The following is a 21,408-nucleotide window of genomic DNA, read 5'->3' on the forward strand; positions in this document are numbered from 1 at the left end:
AGCCTGCTGAAACTTCTGCCAATGGCTTCGGATGACCTTGGTGGCTATTTTCTGGCTGCCTGAGACCGCATTGTGGGCCTGTGGTGCAGGGCCCTCCTCTGTCATTGAGGCTTTGTGAGGCCACTAAGAGGGGTGATTGAGGAACTGCTATCCACACTAGGAGCTGCCTGAGGTGAGCCTCCAGATGCAGTTGCTCCTCTACTTTTCAGGGCAGCATGTACCTTCCTGTTCATCTGAGGAGTCCGAGGATCTGGAGGAAGCCAAACGTACATAGCGGTATTCTTTCCCTGGATGGATTCTGTCATCGCTCGTGCTTCAGTCCATAGAACCTCTGGAAAACTTTGCCAAATGTTCCCACACCCCTGTAGCTCCACCATCTGGCCCAAGAGGAATGTCATCAATCTGCGGCTCAGCATCACCCTGGCCTCCCAAAATCTTCCAAGTGGTGGTAGCCTCGGCTGTTGCAGTATCTGTTAGCTACTCAGGTGCCTCTTTGTGCTGTGCCTGGCAGGTTGTCACTCCAAATCTACTCATGAATGAAAAGCCATCAATGTGAGAGGCCCTTCCCTCATGAAGGTTGCAGGAAATGATGTGGCAGTGCACCATCTGAGGCCTCTTCATCCTTCTAGTTTACTGGCTGATCACTGGCTACTGAAGCTGTCTGCTCTTGTGCTTGACCTGTATGAAAGAAAAACATAATTGTATTCCGTCATGTTTTTCCGATTACTACTAGTATGAAGCTCTAGGTGACCATTGATGTACACATTTACACCATGGGCTCCATTTTGCTTCTGTATTCAGCCACTCATTGTCTTGAGTTTGCCTTATGACTTGCCATCAATAGTGGAACCAGTCCCATTTTCTCCTCTGCTTTCAAAAGCCTCCACTTCTATTGGGGTCAAAATGGTCACCGTCTGGCTTGTCCCTTCTTCTGGTATTGTGCACTTTATTGTCCTGCAAGCATATAGATCACTATTGTTAATTGCCTGACAGAAACACGCATGATGGAAACAGCCTAAGTATCTATGATGGCACACTATGATGGTTTCCTGCACACAACCACTCAGAGGTGACAGTACAGGGGTCAACTCTGACTGACCGGTCCCTTTCACAGAGAGGCATCCATGCCAATGGCAGGCGATGCTGCTTATTGACTTCATTACCACTGGCTGTGTTGGCATTAACAGAAACACAGAAAATAGGAGTAAGAGTAGGCCATTCAGCTCATCGAGTCTACTCCAATCTGCTCCACCATTCAATGTGATCATGACTGATCCTCTTATCTCAATGCCATACTCCTACTCTTTCCCATACCAGTTGACCCCTTTACTGTCTCGAAAATCTACCTATATCTTTCCTGAATACAGCTGTAGTAAACCATCCTTGGTCCTGCACTCAGATTCTCTTGCAATGAAGACCAACATACCATTAGCCTTCCTAACTGCTTGCTGCACCTGCATCTTGCTTTCAATAACTGGTGTACAAGGACATTATTATTTTTCAATCTATCACCATTCCTTTCTACCAATCCTAGCCTCGCATTTGGACACATGTAAGCACCTATAGAAAGCAATGTGTTGTTCACTCACCTTGGCTGATCACATAAAGTCATCAATCCAATTGTGATACTGCCGTCTGGCTTAAGGGACCACTCCTTTACAATCTCCTTTGCAATCTCCATCCAGACTTGCTTGGTCTGACTCGCTGCTCTCCTCTTCCCGTCCCCAAATATGAAGTCCTTTCTCCTTTCACTTGTAGCCAGGAGGAGGACCTGCTGGAAGGCATCGTCGAACCGTGGGGCCACGTGGGCTGTTCCTCCGGCCATCCCTTCACAAGTTTTCTTTCCTTGGGCCTTCAGTTGATGCAACTTTCTTGGGAGGATTAATTTCAGGGGGCACGAGATAGCCTTTTAAATATGGTTCCAGAACTTATGGCGAAGCGTGACCTCATGTCGTCTCCACACCTGACTGGATGCCTCCCCGACCGGCTGTCAGCTCCTTTCCCGTGAATATCCTCTGCCCGAGTGGCAGTGGCTCCCACTTCTGGTCCTGGTGGCGAACCTTGGGCCTTCCATAAAATCCAGCTCTATGTGTTTAGAATCAGAATTTGTTGCCTTGAAGAAAAAGCTGAATAATGTGATAGTTTAATATATGGTATAATCTAATACCAGCATATCATTTGATTTAGTGTAAATACTACTAAGGGACTTCTCTAAGTAACAATTGAAAACTAGTGAAGCTTTTGCATCCCCAACTCCTGACTTTATAGAATCATAAGAGTTTTTACAGCATGGAAAGAGGCCCTTCGGCCCATCGTGTTCCCACTGGCCTTTTGCTCTAATCCCATTTTCCTGCATTTGGCCCATAGCCTTGTATGCTATCGCATTTCAAGTGCTCATCCAAATACTTCTTAAATGCTGTGAGGGTTCCTGCCTCTACCACTCTTTCAAGCAGTGAGTTCCAGATTCCAACCACCCTCTGGGTGAAAAATGTTTTCCTCACATCCCCTCTACACCTTCTGCCCCTTACCTTAAATCTGTGCCCCCTGGTTATTGACACTCCGCTAAGGGGAAAAGTTCCTTTGTATCCACCTTATCAATGCCCCTCATTGTTTTATACATCTCAATCAGGTCCCCATTCAGCCTTCTCTGCTCCAAGGAAAACAGCCCCAGCATATTTAGCCTCACTTGATAGCTGAACCGCCCCAGCCCAGGCAACATCCTGGTGAATCTCCTCTGCACCCTCTCTAGTGCAATCACATTATTCCAATAGTGTAGTGACCGGAACTCTACACAGTACTGTAGTTGTGGCCTAACAAGTGTTTTGTCCAGCTCCATCATGACCTCCCTACTCTGATATTCTATGCCTCAGCTAATAAAGGCAAATATCCCAACTTATCTACCTGTCCTGTTGTCTTCAAGGGTCTATAGACATGCACACCATTCTACGCATTCTATGATCGTTTCAAGCAGGCAACCAACAAACCTTTGTCAACTGCCCCAGCAGCCTCGGGCGCACCCATACCTGCCGTCACAGCTTCCGAAGTCAGATCAGCCTTCTTGAAAGTGAACCCTCGGAAAGCAACGGGTCCTGGTGGATGTGGTGATAACCACTGTAGATATGCATACTTGCAGTAGTACCGGTTCCTCCGGTAAGCCCTGCCAGCTAGCTCCGCCCACAGGGAGCTTGTGTATAAATATGCGTGTGAGTCACTCAGACCCTAGTCTACAGTTGCAGCCGGAGGAATAGCATCACACAGCAATAAAGCCTCGATTGTACTTGTCTCTCGTCTTTGAGTGCAATTGTTAGCGCCACAGTGGAGTCCATGTTCATGCACCCAGATCCTGCACGGACCAACTGGCGGATGTGTTCGCAGACATCTTCAACCTCTCCCTACTCCATTCCGAGGTTCCCACCTGCTTCAAGACCAGGCACTTGTCTCAACGACTAACATCTGGTGACCTTGATATATATCATTATGAAGTGTTTCAAGAGGTTGGTCAGAGACACATCAACTCCGTACTCCCAGAATGCCTTGATCCACTGCAATTCGCATACCGCCACAACCGGTCCACAGCAGACGCTATCTCCCTGGTCCGACACTCATACCTGAAGCATCTCAACAACACAGACTCCTATGTCAGACTCCTATTCATTGACTACGGCTCTGCCTTCAACACCATAATCTCAGCCAAACGCGTATCAAACCTCCAAAACCTAGGACTTGGCTCCTCCCTCTGCAACTGGATCCTTGACTTCCTGACCTATAGACCACAATCAATAAGGATAAAGAATAACACCTCCTCCACAATAGTTCTCAATACCGGGATCCAGCAAGGGAGTGTACTGAGCCACCTACTATACTCCTTATACACACACAACTGTGTGGCAAAATTCGGTTCCAACTCTATCTCCAAGTTCCCTGATGTCACGATTGTGGTGAGTCGGATCTCGAACAACGATGAGTCAGAGCACAGCAGGGGGATAGAGAACCTAGTGGTGTGTTGTAATGACAAGAATCTCTTCCTCAACAACAGCAAAACTAAGATGCTGGTAGGAAGCAAAGTACCGTACACACCCCTGTCTGCATCAATGGTGCGGAGGTGGAGATAGTTAACAGCTTCAAATTCCTCGGTTGCACATCACAAATAATCTGTCCTGGTCCACCCATGTCGAAACTACGACCAAGAAAGCACAACAGCGCCTATACTTTCTCAGGAAACTAAAGAAATTCGGCATGTCCACGTTGATTCTTACCAATTTTTACAGAATCTGTGGAGTGAGAAACACAGATAACCTTTCAGGTTGATAACCTTTTATTGGAACTGGGAAAAGTTTAAAAATGTAAAAGACTTTGAACAAAGGTGTGCATGCTTCACATTTCCAAGATCTTAAGTAATTTGCTTTACTTTGTGATTGTTCATGGAACACTATTCCTCTTTGGCATGTTCTAAATGCAAGTTGTTCTTATTTACTCAACATCTGGAAGAGATTGATAGGCTAGCATTGCAATTTAACTGCAATTTGGCCATAAAACATTCAGCTATCATTCTCTTTCAGGTGCGGATTTATCAGTTACATATTTTGCACTTGTTCTACTTGTATTTCAGACTTGAAATATTTCTGGACTTTTGGGGGAATGGAAAGCTCACGATTTAACAATTGCATGTATGGATTTTAAAATCCATATTATGTTTTTTTTATTAAGCTGTTTATAACTTTAAAGACAAATGGATAGATGATTTTTTCTGATTTACTAAAACTGGGCATGAACAGCAAATCACAACAACAATGCACAGAAATATATGACCATAGTTTTGACATTTCTTTAGTTAAAGAAAAGTTATTCACAGGAGACCCTGGAAAACACATTTGGGTTTTAGTTGTCATGAGTTCCCTGCAGTTGGCTGGCAAAAAATAAATCCTGCTTTCATCTTCAGTGTTTACCTCCACTGTCAAAGAGTATCAAACTTTAGTCATCAAAATAAATTCACTACAAGAGGACATCCATTGAGCTGAGTGCAGATCAAACAGCTTAACATTGTGTTTATCTTTTTTTTAGTATCTTGTTTCCTCATGATTAATTTAAAAGGATACTGTGGGTAAGAAAAGCAGTGGCTGGTAGACCCAGATGTAGATTTTTCTGAGCAAAGTATCGGTATTAAGGAGCAATGTTTTACATATGTACAGGGAAATTATTATGTTTTAAACAAGAAGGAACCTAAAATCCTACAGCTTGATGGTAGCATTGTGGTAATGTTGACCAGTCTACTAATCTGAGGCCTAGATTACTGATCCGGAGGCACGAGTTCAAAATCCCACTATGGCAGCAGGGAATTTAAATTCAATTAAATAAATCAATCTGGATTAAAAATTTAGGATCAGTAATAATAACCAGGTCCAGGATTTTTAGAATTGCGGGGTTTCTTCCTGCCATCCAAGGACCTGCGTAGAACACACCCTGTGGCAGTCGCCACTGGCTGTATTATATGTATTACGGTAAGACACATATACTAGAGGTACATGGGTAAATCTCTGCCTGCTGGCTCCACCCAATAGGCAGCGTATAAATGTGTGTGCTCACCGGTGCTGCAGCCATTCTGATAGCAGCTACAGGAGGCACAACATCTTTGCTCAATAAAGCCTCGATTATTCCACTACTCTAGTCTTTGTGGTAATTGTTAGTGCATCAATTCATTGAGCAAATATTTTCAAAACAATGGATCTTCGCATCAAGCCTGATCGCCTGCAGCTGAGCCCTCAAGCAGCCAATGCTATGTCCGCTTTTGACCGCTGGCTAGCCTGCTTCGAAAGCTACCTCCGAACATCCGCTGCGGAAACCTCGGACGCACAGAAGCTCCAAGTCCTTTATTCACGGGTGAGCCCTGACATTTTTCCTCTCATCCGGGATGCACCCACTTACTCCGAAGCAATGGAGCTCCTGAAGGGACATTCAGTTCGGCCAGTCAATCAACTATACACCAGGCACCTCCTGTCCACGAGACAGCAACTCCCCGGTGAGTCCCTAGAAGATTTCTGGCGTGCCCTGCACATCCTGGGGAGGAACTGTGAGACTGCCAGGCACAAATTCGGCGGACCCCTACCCCCCTCATCGTATGCAGCCTCACGACCCTTAAGGCTGATCCACCTTCCTTGTTTGCGAACCTAACCCCGGTCGCCACCAGGAGAAGATGGTACAGTGCCCAGGACAGGACCTTCATCAGGTTGGAGGTTGATCGGCTTCTGCGGGAAGGCATCATTGAGGCCAGAAACAGCCACTGGAGAGCCCAAGTGGTAGTAGTAAAGACTGGGGAGAAGCACAGGATGGTCATTGACTACAATCAGACCATCAATCGGTACACGCAGCTGAACGTGTACCCCCTCCCACGCATATCTGACATGGTCAATCAGATTGCACAGTATCGGGTCTTTTCCACAGTGGACCTGAAGTCCGCCTACCACCAGCTCTCCATCCGCCCGGAGGACTGCCAATACACTGCAAGCAGATGTCCGCCTCTATCACTTCTTTAGGGTTCCCTTCGGCGTCACTAATGGGGCCTCAGTCTTCCAACGTGAGATGGACCGAATGGTGGACCGGTACGAAAATGCATGTTCCGCACCAACCGCTTAGCCATCCTTGGCTTTGTCGTGAAAAATGGAGTTCTAGGGCCCGACCCCGACCGCATGCATCCCCTCATGGAACTCCCCCTCCCCCACTGCCCCAAGGCCCTGAAACAATGCCTGGGGTTTTTCTCCTACTCTGCCCAGTGGGACAAGGCCCGCCCTCTCATTCAGTCCACAGTTTTTCCCCTGATGGCTGAGGCCCGCCAGACCTTCAACCGCATCAAGGCAGACATCGCCAAGGCCACGATGCACGTGGTCGACCAGTCCCTCCACTTCCAGGTCGAGAGCGATGCATCGGACGTATCTCTGTCCGCTACCCTCAACCAGGCTGGCAGGCCCGTGGCCTTTTTTTCCCGTACCCTCCATGCCTCCGGAATTCGGCACTCCTCTATTGAAAAGGAGGCCTAATCCATTGTAGAAGCTGTGCGGCATTGGAGGCATTACCTGGCCGGCAGGAGATTCACTCTCCTCACTGACCAACGGTTGGTTGCCTTCATGTTCAATAATACACAGAGGGGCAAGATCAAAAATGATAAGATCTTGAGGTGGAGGATCGAGCTCTCCACTTATAATTACGAGATTTTGTATCACCCCGGGAAGCTCAACAAGCCCACTGACGCCCTATTCCACGGTACATGTGCCAGTGCACAAGTGGACCGACTCCGGGCTCTCCACGATGGCCCCTGCCACCCGGGGATCACCCGGTTCTTCCATTTCATCAAGACCCGCAACCTGCCCGACTCCATTGAGGAGGTCAGGACTGTCACCAGAGAGTGCCAGGTCTGCGCAGAGTGCAAGCCGCACTTCTACCAGCTAAATCGAGCGCACCTGCTGAAAGCCTCCCGCCCCTTTGAACGCCTCAGCATGGACTTCAAAGGGCCCCTCCCCTCCACCGACCGCAACACGTACTTTCTGAATGTGGTCGATGAGTACTCCCGGTTCCCTTTTGCCATCCCATGCCCTGATATGACTTCTGCCACGGTCATTAAAGCCCTCCACAGTACCTTCACTCTGTTTGGTTTACCCATCTACATCCACAGCGATGGAGTGATGAGCTGCATCAGTTCCTGCTGAGCAAGGGCGTTGCCTCGAGCAGGACGACCAACTATAACCCCCGGGGAAACGGGCAGGTGGAGAGGGAGAACGGGACGGTCTGGCAGGCTGACCTGCTGACCCTGCGGTCTAAAAATCTCCCGGTCTCCCACTGGCAGGAGGTCCTCCCTGATGCGCTCCACTCGATCCAATCGCTCCTCTGCACCGCGACTAACGAAACCCCCCATGAACATCTCTTAGCCTTCCCCAGGAGTCCACCTCCGGGGTCTTGCTCCCAACATGGCTGACAGTTCCTGGACCCGTCCTCCTTTGCAAGCATGTGCGGACTCATAAGTCAGACCCTTTGGTTGAAAGGATCCACCTCCTACACGTGAACCAACAGTACGCCTACGTGGCGCACCCCAGCGGGCACCAGGACACAGTCTCCCTCCGGGATCTGGCACCCACTGGATCCCCACCCACGGCCCCCGACCCAACACCCCCACTCACCCCCCCTCTAGTTCCCTCATTCACCCCTGCGCCACTTACCCTCCCCCCAGTGAACCTCATCGCAGCCCCCGCCCCAGGAGGATCCTTCTTCCCACTGGTTCCACTCAGGGGTGACGAAGACAAAGACAACACGCTCCCGGAGTCACCCGTGACCAAGTCGGCGCCCACATCACCACCAGGACTGAGGCGATCACAGAGGAGCATCAAGGCCCCCGACAGACTGAACTTGTAAATTTCTTTTCCACCACCCCCACCGGACTCTTTTTTTAACAGGGGGTGAATGTGATAGTCACCACTAGCTGTATTATATGTATCACGGTAAGACACATATACTAGAGGTACATGGGTAAATTCCTACCTGCTGGCTCCACCCAGTAGGCGGCGTATAAATGTGTGTGCTCGCCGGTGCTGCAGCCATTCTGGTTCCAGCTACAGGAGGCACAACATCTTTGCTCAATAAAGCCTCGATTATTCCACTACTCTCGTCTTCGTGGTAATTGATAGTGCATCACACTCACACTGATACCATCCGGCAGGCAGCCATTTTGAGCTCCAGCAAGTGTTAATTGGCTGGAGGTGGGACCTCAGTCCCTCCTGGCAGCTCTCTAGTCCTTGCAACACCACAATCTGCAGTGGACAGGACAGGAACTGCCAGAAGCCCCCAGAGCCTAATCAAAGATCAGGTACATTCCAGTAGTCTAGGCCCAAGTACGTTTTGGGGTTCTCAGGGCGGGGTGGAGAGATGATCCCCATGGAGGTGGGCAGAGGGAGGTTGAGTGGGTTAGTGGAGAGGCCAAGGGGGAATGAAGGACTTATGGGGGCCAGTCCTTTTTGTGGAGCGGAATGCAAGGGAGGAGAGGAGGGGTTCCCAATTTTTAAAGGAAGCTGCTGCTGTTTCTGGATGTGCCACCCCCTTCCAGCCCAATGCCTAAGCAGGGTTACTTTTTGGGCTTCCCCTATCCCCGATCTCCGGCTCTTTTTAAATCTCCGCTCTGACTCGTAGCTCTTGCTCTTTTTAAATCTCCGCTCTGACTCGTTGCTCCCGCTCCTTTTAAATCTCTGCTCTGATTCTCAGCTCCCGCTCTTTTTAAATCTCCGCTCTGACTCTCAGCTCCCGCTCTTTTTAAATCTCCGCTCTGACTCTCACTCCTTGGAGAAAAATGAAGGACAGTGATTTCTTGTGTTGAGTTCACACTGGTTCACCCAAAATAATTGCAAACTTTTTGCTTTCCAACCAAAAATGGTTAAGCCTCTGTATTGAAGAATCATAGCATTTCAGGTAAAATGGATAAGCCCAAATTCTCACCCTAAAATGACTTTTGAGGAAGGGTGATATCTTATGCTGGGCAAGAGATAGTTCCACCCTAGTCTTTGCACTTTAGACTAACCTTTTTGTGCTATTCTCAGAACAATAACATATTTACTATCTCAAGTCAGTTTTGATCGTGTGACTACAAAATCAATACTTCCAGTGTCCACATAATGATACAATGTTATATTGTCGCACTAATGGAAATAATGGTGGCCGTTCACACTTGCTTGTGATAAAATTGTTCCTTCACACTCCACTTTGTTATATTTCAAGTTTGCAGATGCTGCGCATGCGGTGGCCATTATATTTGAATTTCTGAAAGGGCAGCACGGTGGCGCAGTGGTTAGGGCTGCTGCTTCATGGCGCCGAGGTCCCAGGTTCGATCCCGTCTTTGGGTCACTGTCTGTGTAGAGTTTGCACATTCTCCCCGTGTTTGCGTGCGTTTCACCTCCACAAATCAAAAATGTGTATGGTAGGTGGATTGGCCACGCTAAATTGCCCCTTAATTGGCAAAATTTTAATGGGTACTTCAAATTGAAGAAAAAAAATAAAAAATTTGGATTTCTGTGAAAGGCTAGGCAATAGTATCTGTAAATCCCATAAGTGATTGTACTGCATCCTGATTCTCTTCAATGGAAGGTGCGCCACAAGGACATTTACATTTTAACAAATTTAAAAAGGCACGTTCAGACATGAGTTGGTCCTTATCTGTATAGTCGCCACAGAAAATGTCATATGACTTTCTGTACTCGATTTTGTGGAGGTAAATTGTCTATTTAATAATAATAACAATAATAACCTTTTATAGTCACAAGTATGAAGTTACTGTTGAAAGCCCCTAGTCGCCACATTCCGACGCCTGTTCGGGTAAGCTGGTACGGGAATTGAACCCGCGCTGCTGGCCTTGTTCTGCATCACAAACCAGCAGTTTAGCCTGCTGAACTAAACCAGCCGCAATTTCATTATGCCTTTCCAAAATTAAGAAAAACTGTCCATCTTCCTAATCAGTCTACTGTGCCCGCAACACATGAGTGAGTGATACAAAAAAAAGAATATAAATGTGCAATTCAAGGATTGATTTAAATTCCTGTAATGCTAATTTTGTGCTAGTCTTGTAACTGTTCCCCTTTCTTACTGCGTGCTACCTCGATGCTATTGTGCCCAGGCCCAAAATTGAGGTTGCTAAGAAACATGACATGCAGTATCTATTAAAGGCAAGTTTAAAATCGGAGTACATTGGAAGATGAAAACATAACATTTACCGGACCTGTGGGATTCAGCGTGTTGTCAGTGATTGGCCTGCTCTGCAGTTTTGTTTGAAGGTTATGTGAAGCTTTTGTCATAAAAAGTCAGCAATGCTGACATGCAATATCCTCAGTGGGTTTTAGACTGAACGCCAAAGATAAGCACAAAGGCAAGATGTATGAGATATTGAGTTCAGTTCCTTTGCTTCTTGACTATTGTATGTGCCGACTTGCAATCCAGTTTCTGAATTTACCATGCTTTCTATTTTGTGCAGGCTATATGTTAACACAGCCATTCACAGAGCATGTTCTTCTTCTAAACTTTGGATTAAGAGAATAAATGAGCAATTTCTGTTCTTTTGACATCAGCGTTTGCTGTAGCTAATGGGAGAAACATGGAAAGTTTTAGCAATTCATTATTATCCCAAAATGCAATGCCAGTGTTTCTTTTCTTTCTTTATATGTAGTAAATATAATAGATACACACAAGTTTGAATTCTGCATGAACAGATGGGAGTTGCAGATGTAGAACCAGAGGTGAATGGGCAAAGCTCTTCTACTTCGACCAATGTTCATGGATAAATCCGCACCGGCAGGTTAATTAAAGGTTGGCAGGTGACGTTGCTGACAACTCTGCATCTGGAAGTGGGACTTGAGATGGTAGTTGTGTCATCACCTGATGTGGAAAGAATGCTGGCAGCAAGACTAACTTCTTTCAGCCTGAGACCAAACCCCTTCAGCCCGAGACCAAACCCTTTCAAACCCAAAACCTGCCCCGGGGCCAGCCTGACACCAGCCCCCTTTCAGCCCAAGACCAGTCCTATTCAGTCCAAAACCTGCCCTATTCAGCCTGACACTAGTCCCCCATCAACCTGACATCTGCCCCCTTCAGCCTGAGACCAACTCCTTTCATCTCGAGACTTGCCCCCTTCAAGTTGAAACCTGCCCCCTTTAGCTCGAAACCTTCCACCTTCAGCTCAAAACCTGCCCCCTTCAGCTCGAAACCTGCCCCCTTCAGCTCGAAACCTGCCCCCTTCAGCTCGAAACCTGCCCCCTTCAGCTCGAAACCTGCCCCTTCAGCTCGAAATCTTCCACCTTCAGCTCGAAACCTTCCACCTTCAGCTCGAAACCTGCCCCCTTCAGCTCGAAACCTGCCCCCTTCAGCTCGAAACCTGCCCCCTTCAGCTCGAAATATGCCCCTTCAGCCCAAGACCAGCTCCTTTCATCTCGAGACCTGCCCCCTTCAGGCCAGGAACATCCACCTTTCAGCCCTAGACCAGCCCCTTCAAATAAGACCTGCCTCCTTTAGCCCGAGGCCAATGCCCTTCAACCTGAGCTAGCACCTATCTGAGCGAGACCAGAAACCTGCCCTTCAGCCAGAAACCTGCGCCATCAGCCCAAAAACATCTCCCTTCAGCCCCAGGTCAGTCCTTCCAACCCGAGAACAGCCCCCCATCAGCGCAACAGCATCCCCCTTCAGCTCGTGACGAGCCCCCTTTCAGCCCGAGACCTATCCCCTTCAGCGCAAGAAGACCATAAGACATAGGAGCAGAATTAGGCATAAAGCCCATTGAGCCTGCTCCACTATTCAGTCATGGCTGATATGTTTCTTATCCCTATTCTCCTCCCTTCTCCCCATAACCCCTGATTTTCATATTAATCAATAACCTATCTAACTCTGTCTTTTTAACAATAAATTTAGAGTACCCAATTCTTTACTTCCAATTAAGGGTCAATTTAGCGTGGCCAATTCATCTGTTTGTGTTGTGGAGGTGAGACCCACAAAGCCACGGGGAGAATGTGCAAACTCCACATGGACTGTGACCCAGGGCTGGGTTCAAACCTGGGACTTTGGCCCCGGGAGGCAGCAGTGCTAACCACTGCGCCACTGTGTTGCCCTATCTATCTCTGTTTGAAAGACACTGAGTGATTTGGCCTCCACAGCCTTCTGCGGCAAAGAGTTCCACAGATTCACCACCCTCTGGCTGAAGAAATTCTTCCTCATCTCAGTTTCAAAGGATCGTACCTTCAGTCTGAGGCTGTGTCCTTTGGTTCTAGTTTTTCCTACTCGTGGAAACATCCCCTCCATGTCCACTCTCTCCAGGCCTCACAGTATCCTGCAAGTTTCAATAAGATCCCCCCTCATCCTTCTAAACTCCAATGATTACAGACCCGGGGTTTTCAACCGTTTCTCATATGACAAGCTCTTCATTCCAGGGAGCATTCTTGTGAACCTCCTCTGGACCCTTTCCAAGGCTAGTATCCTTCGATGCAGGGCCCAAAACTTCTCACAATACTCCAAATGGGGTCTGACCAGAGCCTTATTCAGCCTCAGAAGTACATCCTTGGTCTTGTATTCTAGCCCTCTCAATATGAATGCTAACGTTGCATTTGCCTTCCTAACTGCTGACTCAATCTGCACGATAACCTTAAGAGAATCTTGAAATAGAACTCCTATGTCCCTTTGTGCTTCTGATTTCCTCAACCTTTTCCCATTTAATAAATAATCTATGTCTCAATTCTTCCTGTCCAATGTTTATTCTTGCCTCTCTCTAACAGTTTATATATTGAAAAAACACTCTTGCTATCTTTATTACTAGCTAGCTTGCATTTATATTTCATCTGGTCCCCCCTTATTGCTCCCCTTGCAGCACTTGACCTGACCCTTCAACATGTGATCTGCCCCCTTCACTCGAGACCTCTCTCCTTCAGCCCGTGATCAGTCCACTTCAACCTGAGACCACCCCTTCGGCCCGCGATCAGCCCCTTGAGCCTGAGACCAGTCCCTTTCAGCCCAAGTCCAGCTCCCTTGAGCCCGCGATCAGTCTCTTGAGCCGGTGACATGCCCACTTCAGCCCGAGACCAGTACATTGTTAGCCCGAGTCCAGCTCCGTTCAGCCTGAGACCAGCTCCCTTCAGCCCGAGTCCAGCTCCCTTCAGCCCGAGACCAGCTCCCTTCAGCCCGAGACCAGCCCCCTTCAGCCCGAGACCAGCCCCCTTCAGCCCGAGTCCAGCTCCCTTCAGCCCGAGACCTCCGTTCAGCCTGAGGCCAGCTCCCTTCAGCCCGAGACCAGCTCCCTTCAGCCCGAGACCAGTACATTGTTAGCCCGAGTCCAGCTCCCTTCAGCCCGAGACCAGCTCCCTTCAGCCCGAGACCAGACTCCTTCAGCCCGAGACCAGCCCCCTTCAGCCCGAGTCCAGCTCCCTTCAGCCCGAGTCCAGCTCCCTTCAGCCCGAGACCAGCTCCCTTCAGCCCGAGACCAGCTCCCTTCAGCCTGAGACCAGCTCCCTTCAGCCCGAGACCAGCTCCCTTCAGCCCGAGACCAGCTCCCTTCAGCCCGAGACCAGCTCCCTTCAGCCTGAGACCAGCTCCCTTCAGCCTGAGACCAGCTCCCTTCAGCCCGAGACCAGCTCCCTTCAGCCTGAGACCAGCTCCGTTCAGCCCGCGATCAGCCCCTTGAGCCTGAGACCAGCCCTCTTTCAGCCCGAGTCCAACTCCCTTCAGCCTGAGACTAGCTCCCTTCAGCCCGAGTCCAGCTCCCTTCAGCCTGAGACTAGCTCCCTTCAGCCCAAGACGAGTCCCCTTCAGCCCGAGACCAGCTCCCTTCAGCCCACGACCGGACACCTTCTGCCCAAGACCAGCCCCCTTTCTGCCTGACAGCAGCCCCCTTCAGCCCAAGACCAGCCCCCTTCAGCCTGAGACCAGCTCCCTTCAGCCCAAGACCAGCCCTCGTCAGCCCGAGACCAGCTCCCTTCAGCCCGAGTCCAGCTCCCTTCAGCCCGCGACCAGCCCCCTTCAGCCCAAGGCCAGCTCCCTTCAGCCCGAGACCAGCCCCCTTCAGCCCGAGACCAGCCCCCTTCAGCCCGAGACCAGCCCCCTTCAGCCCAAGGCCAGCTCCCTTCAACCCGAGTCCAGCTCCCTTCAGCCCGAGTCCAGCTCCCTTCAGCCCGAGACCAGCCCCCTTCAGCCCGAGACCAGCTCCCTTCAGCCCGAGACCAGCTCCCTTCAGCCCGAGTCCAGCTCCCTTCAGCCTGAGACCAGCTCCCTTCAGCCTGAGACTAGCTCCCTTCAGCCCGCGACCAGACACCTTCTGCCCGAGACCAGCCCCCTTCAGCCCGAGACCAGCCCCCTTCAGCCCAAGGCCAGCTCCCTTCAGCCCGAGACCAGCCCCCTTCAGCCCGAGACCAGCCCCCTTCAGCCCGAGACCAGACATCTTCTGCCCAAGAGCAGCCCCCATTCCGCCTGATACCAGCTCCCTTCAGCCTGAGACAGAATCACAGAATTGTTACAACACAAAAGCAGGCTTTTTGGCCTATTGAGTCTGCACCCATTCTCCATCACTGGATGGTGATACAGTGGTTAGCCTTGCTGCCTCACAGCGCCAGGGAACCAGGTTCAGTTGCAGCGGGGGTGACTGTCTGCGCACGTTCTCCCTGTGTCTGCATGGGCTTTCTCTAAGTGCTCCGATTTCCTCCCACAGTACACAGACCTGGTGGTTAGGTGGATTGGCCATGATCAATCAATGCGTGGAGTTATGGGGATAGGGCGGGGGAGTGGGCCAAGGTAGAGTGCTCTTTTGGAAGGTCAGTGCAGACCCGATGGGCCGAATGGCCCACTTCTGCACTGTAGGAATTCTATAGACTCTAAGTCAGCGATTCAGCTTGTTCCTCTCTCCGCCTTCTCTTTGTAACCTTGCACATTCTTCCTTTTCAGGTAACAGTCTGATCCTCCTTTGAATATCTTGATTTGATCTGCCTCCACCATACACTCTGACAGTGTGTTCCAGACTCAAACCACTTGCTGCCTGAAAAAGCTTTTCCTCGTTTCACTTTTTCTTCCTTTGTCAATTGCTTTAAAGGCAAACAGTCCCAACTTCACCGATCGATCTTCATAACTAAAGTATCTGGAACTATTCTTGTGAATCTTCTCTGCATTCTCCAATGCCTTCACAACTTTCTTGTGTCTGATACACAAGTTCTATATAACCTTTATTTAAAATTCATTTAAGGGATGTGGGCTTTGCTGGTTAAGCCAGCATTTATTGCCCATCCCTAGTTGCCCTTCAGAAGATGGTGGTGAGTTGCCTTCTTGAATCGCTGCATTCTAGGAGGTGCAGGTCCACCCACTGTGCTGTTAGGGAGGGAGTTCCAGGATTTTGACTCAGCGACAGTGAAGGAATAGCGATATATTTCCAAATCAGGCTAGTGAGTAACTTGGAGGGGAACCTCCAGGTGGTGGGGTTCCCAGGTTTCTGCTGCTCTTATACTTCTAGATGGTAGTGGTTGTGGGTTTCGAAGGTACTGCCGAAGGAACCTTGGTGAGTTACTGCAGTGCATCTTGTAGATGGTACACATGGCTGCCACTTTTCATCAGTGGTGGAAGGGGGTAGCAATCAAGTGGACAGTTTTGTTCTGGATGGTGTCGAGCTTCCTAAGTATTGTTGGAACTGCATTCACCCAGGCAAGTGGAGAATAATTACACACCTTATTTGTGCCTTGTAGATGGTGGACAGAGATTGGGGGGGTCAAGAGGTGAGTTCCCCGCCATAAGATTCCTAGCCTTTTACCTGCTCTAGTAGCCACAGTATTAATATGGCTACTCCAGTTGTGTTTCGGATCAATGGTAACCCCAAGGATGTTGATTGTAGGGGATTCAGCGATGGTAATGCCATTGAATGTTAAGGGGTGATAGTTATATCCTCTCTTGTCGGAGATGGTCATTGCCTGGCACTTGTGTGGCGCAAATGTAACTTGCCACTTGTCAGCCCAAGCTTGCATATTGTCCAGGTCTTGCTGCATTTAGACATGGACTGCTTCATTATCTGAGGGGTCACAAATGGTGCTGAACATTGTGCAGTTATCTACAAACATCCCTACTTCTGACCTTATGATGGACCTCATTGATGAAGTAGTTGAGGATGGTTGGGCCTCGGACACTACCCTGAGGAACTCCTGCAGTGATGCCCAGTAGCTGAGATGATTGACCAACCACCACAACCATCTTACTTTGTGCCACATATGACTCCAATCAGCGGAGAGTTTTCCCCCGATTCCCATTGACTCCAGTTTTGCTAGGGCCCGTTGATGCCATACTCGGCCAAATGCTGCCTTGATGTCAAGGGCAGTCACTTTCACATCACGTCTGGCATTCAGCACTTTTGTCCATGTTTGAATCAAGGCTGTAATGAGCTCAGCAGCTGAGTGACCCTGGCGGAGCCCAATCTGAGCATCAGTGAGCAGGTTATTGCTGAGCAAGTGCCGCTTGATAGCACAGTTGATGATTCCTTCCATCACTTTGCTGATGATGGAGTGTAAACTGATAGGGCGGTAATTGCCTGGATTGGATTTGTCCCATTTCTTGTGTACAAGACACACCTGGGCAATTTCCCACTATGCCAGGTAAATGCCAGCGTTGTAGTGTATTGGACAGCTTGGCTAATGATGCGGCAAGTTCAGAAGCACAAGTCTTTAGTACTATTGCCGGAATATCATCGGTGCCTGTCGATGTTGGGATCTTGCCTGTAGATGCTGGGATCATCTTTATATCCTTTTTGATTAAGGATCTAACATTTACAATTCTCCAATCTCTGGAACCACCTGAGTTTAAAGAAAATTGGAAAATTATGGTCAGCAACTTCTACTCTCACTCCCCTCAGTGACCTTAGATGCATCTCATCCAGTCCTGGTGCCTCATCAACTTTACGTACAGAAATCCTATCCAACACCACCTCCTATTTAGTCCAATTTTAAGTCTTTCAGGTGTCTCTCTCACCATGGCCTGGGTTGCATCTTTTTCCTTGGTAAAGACAGATACAATTCATTTAATACCTCACCTGTGCCCTCTGCATCCATGCGTACTTTTTAAAAATTGTGCCAATCGTCTATACTCCTCCTTTTACTTTTTATATGCCTAGAGAAGACGTTGGGATTCCCCTTTATTTTATCTGCCAGTCTCCTTTCATACTCTCTGCTTCTCTTATTTGCTGTGTCACTTCCCCTCTGAATCTTCTAAAATCAGCCTGGCTCTCCATTGTGTTATCCAACTGACAGCTGTCATAAGCACTCTATTTTTTCTTCATCTTAATCGCTATCCCTTTTGTCAGAAGTCTCACAACACCAGGTTAAAATCCAACAGCTTTATTTGAAATCAGAAGCTTTCGGAGCGCTGCTCTTTCATCAGGTGAATTGAGGCAGGTTCACAAACACAGTATATAGAGGCATCGACACAATTGTAAGATAATTACAGATTGGAATGCGAAGAATGGTTGGAATGCGAATCTTTACAGGTAAACAAGTCTTTACAGGTTCAAAAGTGTGAGTAGAGTGAGGGATAATCATAGATAATCAAGCCAGTTGGTAAGATTCTGCAATGAGGGAGTTATATGTAATGTGACATGAACCCGAGATCCCGGTGAGGCCGTCCTCATGCATGCGGACCTTGGCTACCAGTTTCTGCTCAGCGATTCTGCATTGTCGTGTGTCTCGAAAGCCACCTTGGAGAATGTTTACCCAAAGATCGGAGGCTGAATGTCATTGACTGCTGAAGTGTTCCCCGACTGGAAGGGAACACTCCTGCCTTGTCATCCAGAGAGCTTTGGATTTGACCCTTAGAGAGTCAGCTGGAAATTGAGGAGCAAATATGTGCACAATTCTGGAGGTGTGTAAAAATATTAATAAGGTAATTATATTAGGTGATTTCAATGTTTCCAATATTAATTGGGATAGTCATAGTGGTAAGGGCTGAGATGGAGTGGAGCTCTTAAAATGTATACAGGAGAACTTTTTAGCTCAATACAGTATATAGAGGGTCCAACAAGGGATGGTGCAGTGCTGGACCTAATTATGGGGAATGAAGTCGGACAGGTGGTTCATGTGTTGGTGGGTGATAGTGACCACAACATGGTACAATTTAAGTTTGTTGTGGACAAAGAAATAGACAAGTTGCAGCAAAAGGTTCTGGATTGGGGGAGAGTGGATTTTAGTAAAATAAGGCAGGATCTGGACAAGGTAGACTGGAAAGAATTGCTTCACAGAATCACAGAATCCCCACAGCGCAGGAGGAGGCCATTCAGCCCATTGATTCTGCACCAACCCCTTAAAAGAGCAATCCACCTAGCCCCAATCCCCCCCCCCAACCCCATAACCCAATAACCACACCTAACATTTTGTACACTAAGGGGTAATTTAGCATGGCCAATCCACTTAACCTGCACGTCTTTGGGCTGTGGGAGGAAACCGGAGCACCGGAGGAAACCCACGGGAGAAAGTGGAAATTTCACACAGTCACCCGAGGGCGGAATTGAACCCGGGTCCCTGGCGCTGTGAGGCAGTTGTGCAATTGTGCTGCCCCTAGTGGGGAAATCTAAAGATGAACAGTGGTGGGGTGGTGTTCAAAAAGGAAATGGTGAGGGTACAGTCCCAACATTTTACCTATAGGGTAATAGGAAGGAATAACAAGTCCAGAGAACTATGGATGATCAGAGATATGAGAAGGAAAAGAAAGGCTTTTAACAAGTACAAAAGGAGCAAATCAGTGGAGGCATTAGTGGGAGTACAGAAATGTAGGATGGAGCTTGCGAAAGCAATTAGGATAGCAAAGAGGGGATATGAAAACCTCTGACTGGTAAAAGTAGGGAGAATCCCAAGATATTCTATAAATATATCAATGAGAAGAGGATAACCAAGGTAAGAGTAGGGCCCATTAGGGACCAAGGGGGCAATTTGTGAGTGGAGTCAGAGGACATTGATTGGTAGGGTGTTGAACGAATAATTCATATCCCTCTTCACCCAAGAGAATGAGGATGTAGGTATGAAACTCAGGGAGAGAGACTGTGAGGTTCTTGAGGAAATTAACATAGGGAATGACAAGGTATTGGAGGCGTTGGCAGGCTTAAAAGTGGACTAATCTCCAGGTCCGGATGAATTGTGCCCCAGACTGCCATGGGAGACGAGGGAAGAGATTGCAAGGGCTCTGACCCAAATTTTGAATTCCTCTCTGGTCATGAAGGAGGTGTCAGAGGATTGGAGATCAGCTAATGTGGTCCCATGAATTTAGAAAGGTTGGAGATATAAGCCAGGGAACTATAGACCAGTGCCCAGGTACCAGAGTGGAACTGCCAATGGTTGGGGCATGACGGGGGCCTTGATCATGAAAGGAGGGATGGTAGGAAGTATGACGAATGGGGGAGTGGAGGATCGGTATGAAGGGGCTTCTGGAAGATTGGAGGGGTGAAGGGTGGGGGGTCCTGAATGGGGGGTGGGGCACCCGAAAGGAGGTGTGGGAAGGAGGGGAGGCCCTCAGCGACCCCATAGCGGGGTGAGGTCACTGGGGGTGTGAGGGTTAATGTCCATGTGTGTGAGCGGTGACAGCCTTTCACTACCTAATAAAAGCCTCCATGTCACTGATACAGAGAAGAAAGTGCAACCTACAATGTGTAAACAGACATAGAACATAGAACAGGACAGCACAGAACAGACCCTTCGGCCCTCGATGTTGTGCCGAGCAATGACCACCCTACCCAAGCCTAACGTATCCACCCTATACCAGTAACCCCCCCCCCCCCCCCCATTAACCTTACTTTGACACTAAGGGCAATTTAGCATGGCCAATCCACCTAACCCACACATCGTTGGACTGTGGGAGGAAACCGGAGCACCCGGAGGAAACCCACGCACACACGGGGAGGACGTGCAGACTCCGCACAGACAGTGACCCAGCCGGGAATTGAACCTGGGACCCTGGAGCTGTGAAGCATTTTTGCTAACCACCATGCTACCGTGCTGCCCATTGCAATTCTTGTAATTCCATTAGTTTGTGTCAACAAACATCAAAGGGGAAACCTGTATTTCAACTTCTTGAAACTGTCATTTATTTTCAGGTGAATGGAAAACATTCTGAAACTAATTTGGACTCAAAACCCAGCCAAGCATTCAGAATGGCTAGGGCAGTGCAAATAATGGACAACTGTACAGGGAAGGGAAGAACAGAAGGTACTCATTTCACTTTCAAAGTAGAGTGTCTATTGATCAGTGGAAAGGAGCAGGTGATTAGGTTTTTTTTTCCAAGTATCAAAACCAAGTTTTTTGCTATTGGCCAGAGCCATTCAAATCACAGCAGAAAAGGTGACAACACAGGATGACAGGACATTTTGTTGTATCTTTCACGGCTTTGGAAAAACATTGTAAAATAATTGCATTGTTCCATTGGCTAAATACTGCAATGCAGGTGAACAAATACACAGGCTGGTCAATATAAGGGTCAATTTTCCTTTAAAGGACAGATCTCTATGATGAATAAAAGCAAAATACTCCAGATGCTGGAAATCTGAAAGAAAATCACAATTTACAGGAAATACTTGAAATGTTAAATCTGTTTTTCTGTTCACAGATGCTGACAGACCTGCGGAGTACCTCAAGCACTTTTCATTAATATACCTATGATGAAACACTGCATTAAAAACAAATCTGCATTTGAATAAAGCAACTTCTAGTGATATTTGAAAGTGTGAAAACACTTTACACTTACCTTTCAGAATGTCCCCAATACGTTTTCCATTTGTATCACAAACTCTCAAACCTGACGTGCTTTTAATGGGTTTCCAGAGCCCCACATCACCAAAAGAAAATTGTATGCAGAAGGAAATCCGATTTTAGCTCGCATATAGAATGGTGAACCCAATCTCAGCAA

At 48.2% G+C, this 21,408-nt stretch overlaps 1 long non-coding RNA gene across 1 annotated transcript in view; it reads left to right on the forward strand.

Moving 5' to 3' along the window:
* The window catches only part of LOC119965646, a 45,906-nt gene extending 24,710 nt beyond the window's left edge, over positions 1-21,196 (forward strand). The window contains exons 2-3 of the long non-coding RNA XR_005460592.1: positions 20,600-20,711; positions 21,109-21,196. This is a non-coding gene — a long non-coding RNA (uncharacterized LOC119965646). The remainder of the gene's footprint in view (positions 1-20,599; positions 20,712-21,108) is intronic.
* The last annotated feature ends 212 nt before the right edge of the window (positions 21,197-21,408 follow it).

Source organism: Scyliorhinus canicula, chromosome 5 (genome assembly GCF_902713615.1).
Source record: "Scyliorhinus canicula chromosome 5, sScyCan1.1, whole genome shotgun sequence".
Classification (NCBI taxonomy): Eukaryota; Metazoa; Chordata; class Chondrichthyes; order Carcharhiniformes; family Scyliorhinidae; genus Scyliorhinus; species Scyliorhinus canicula.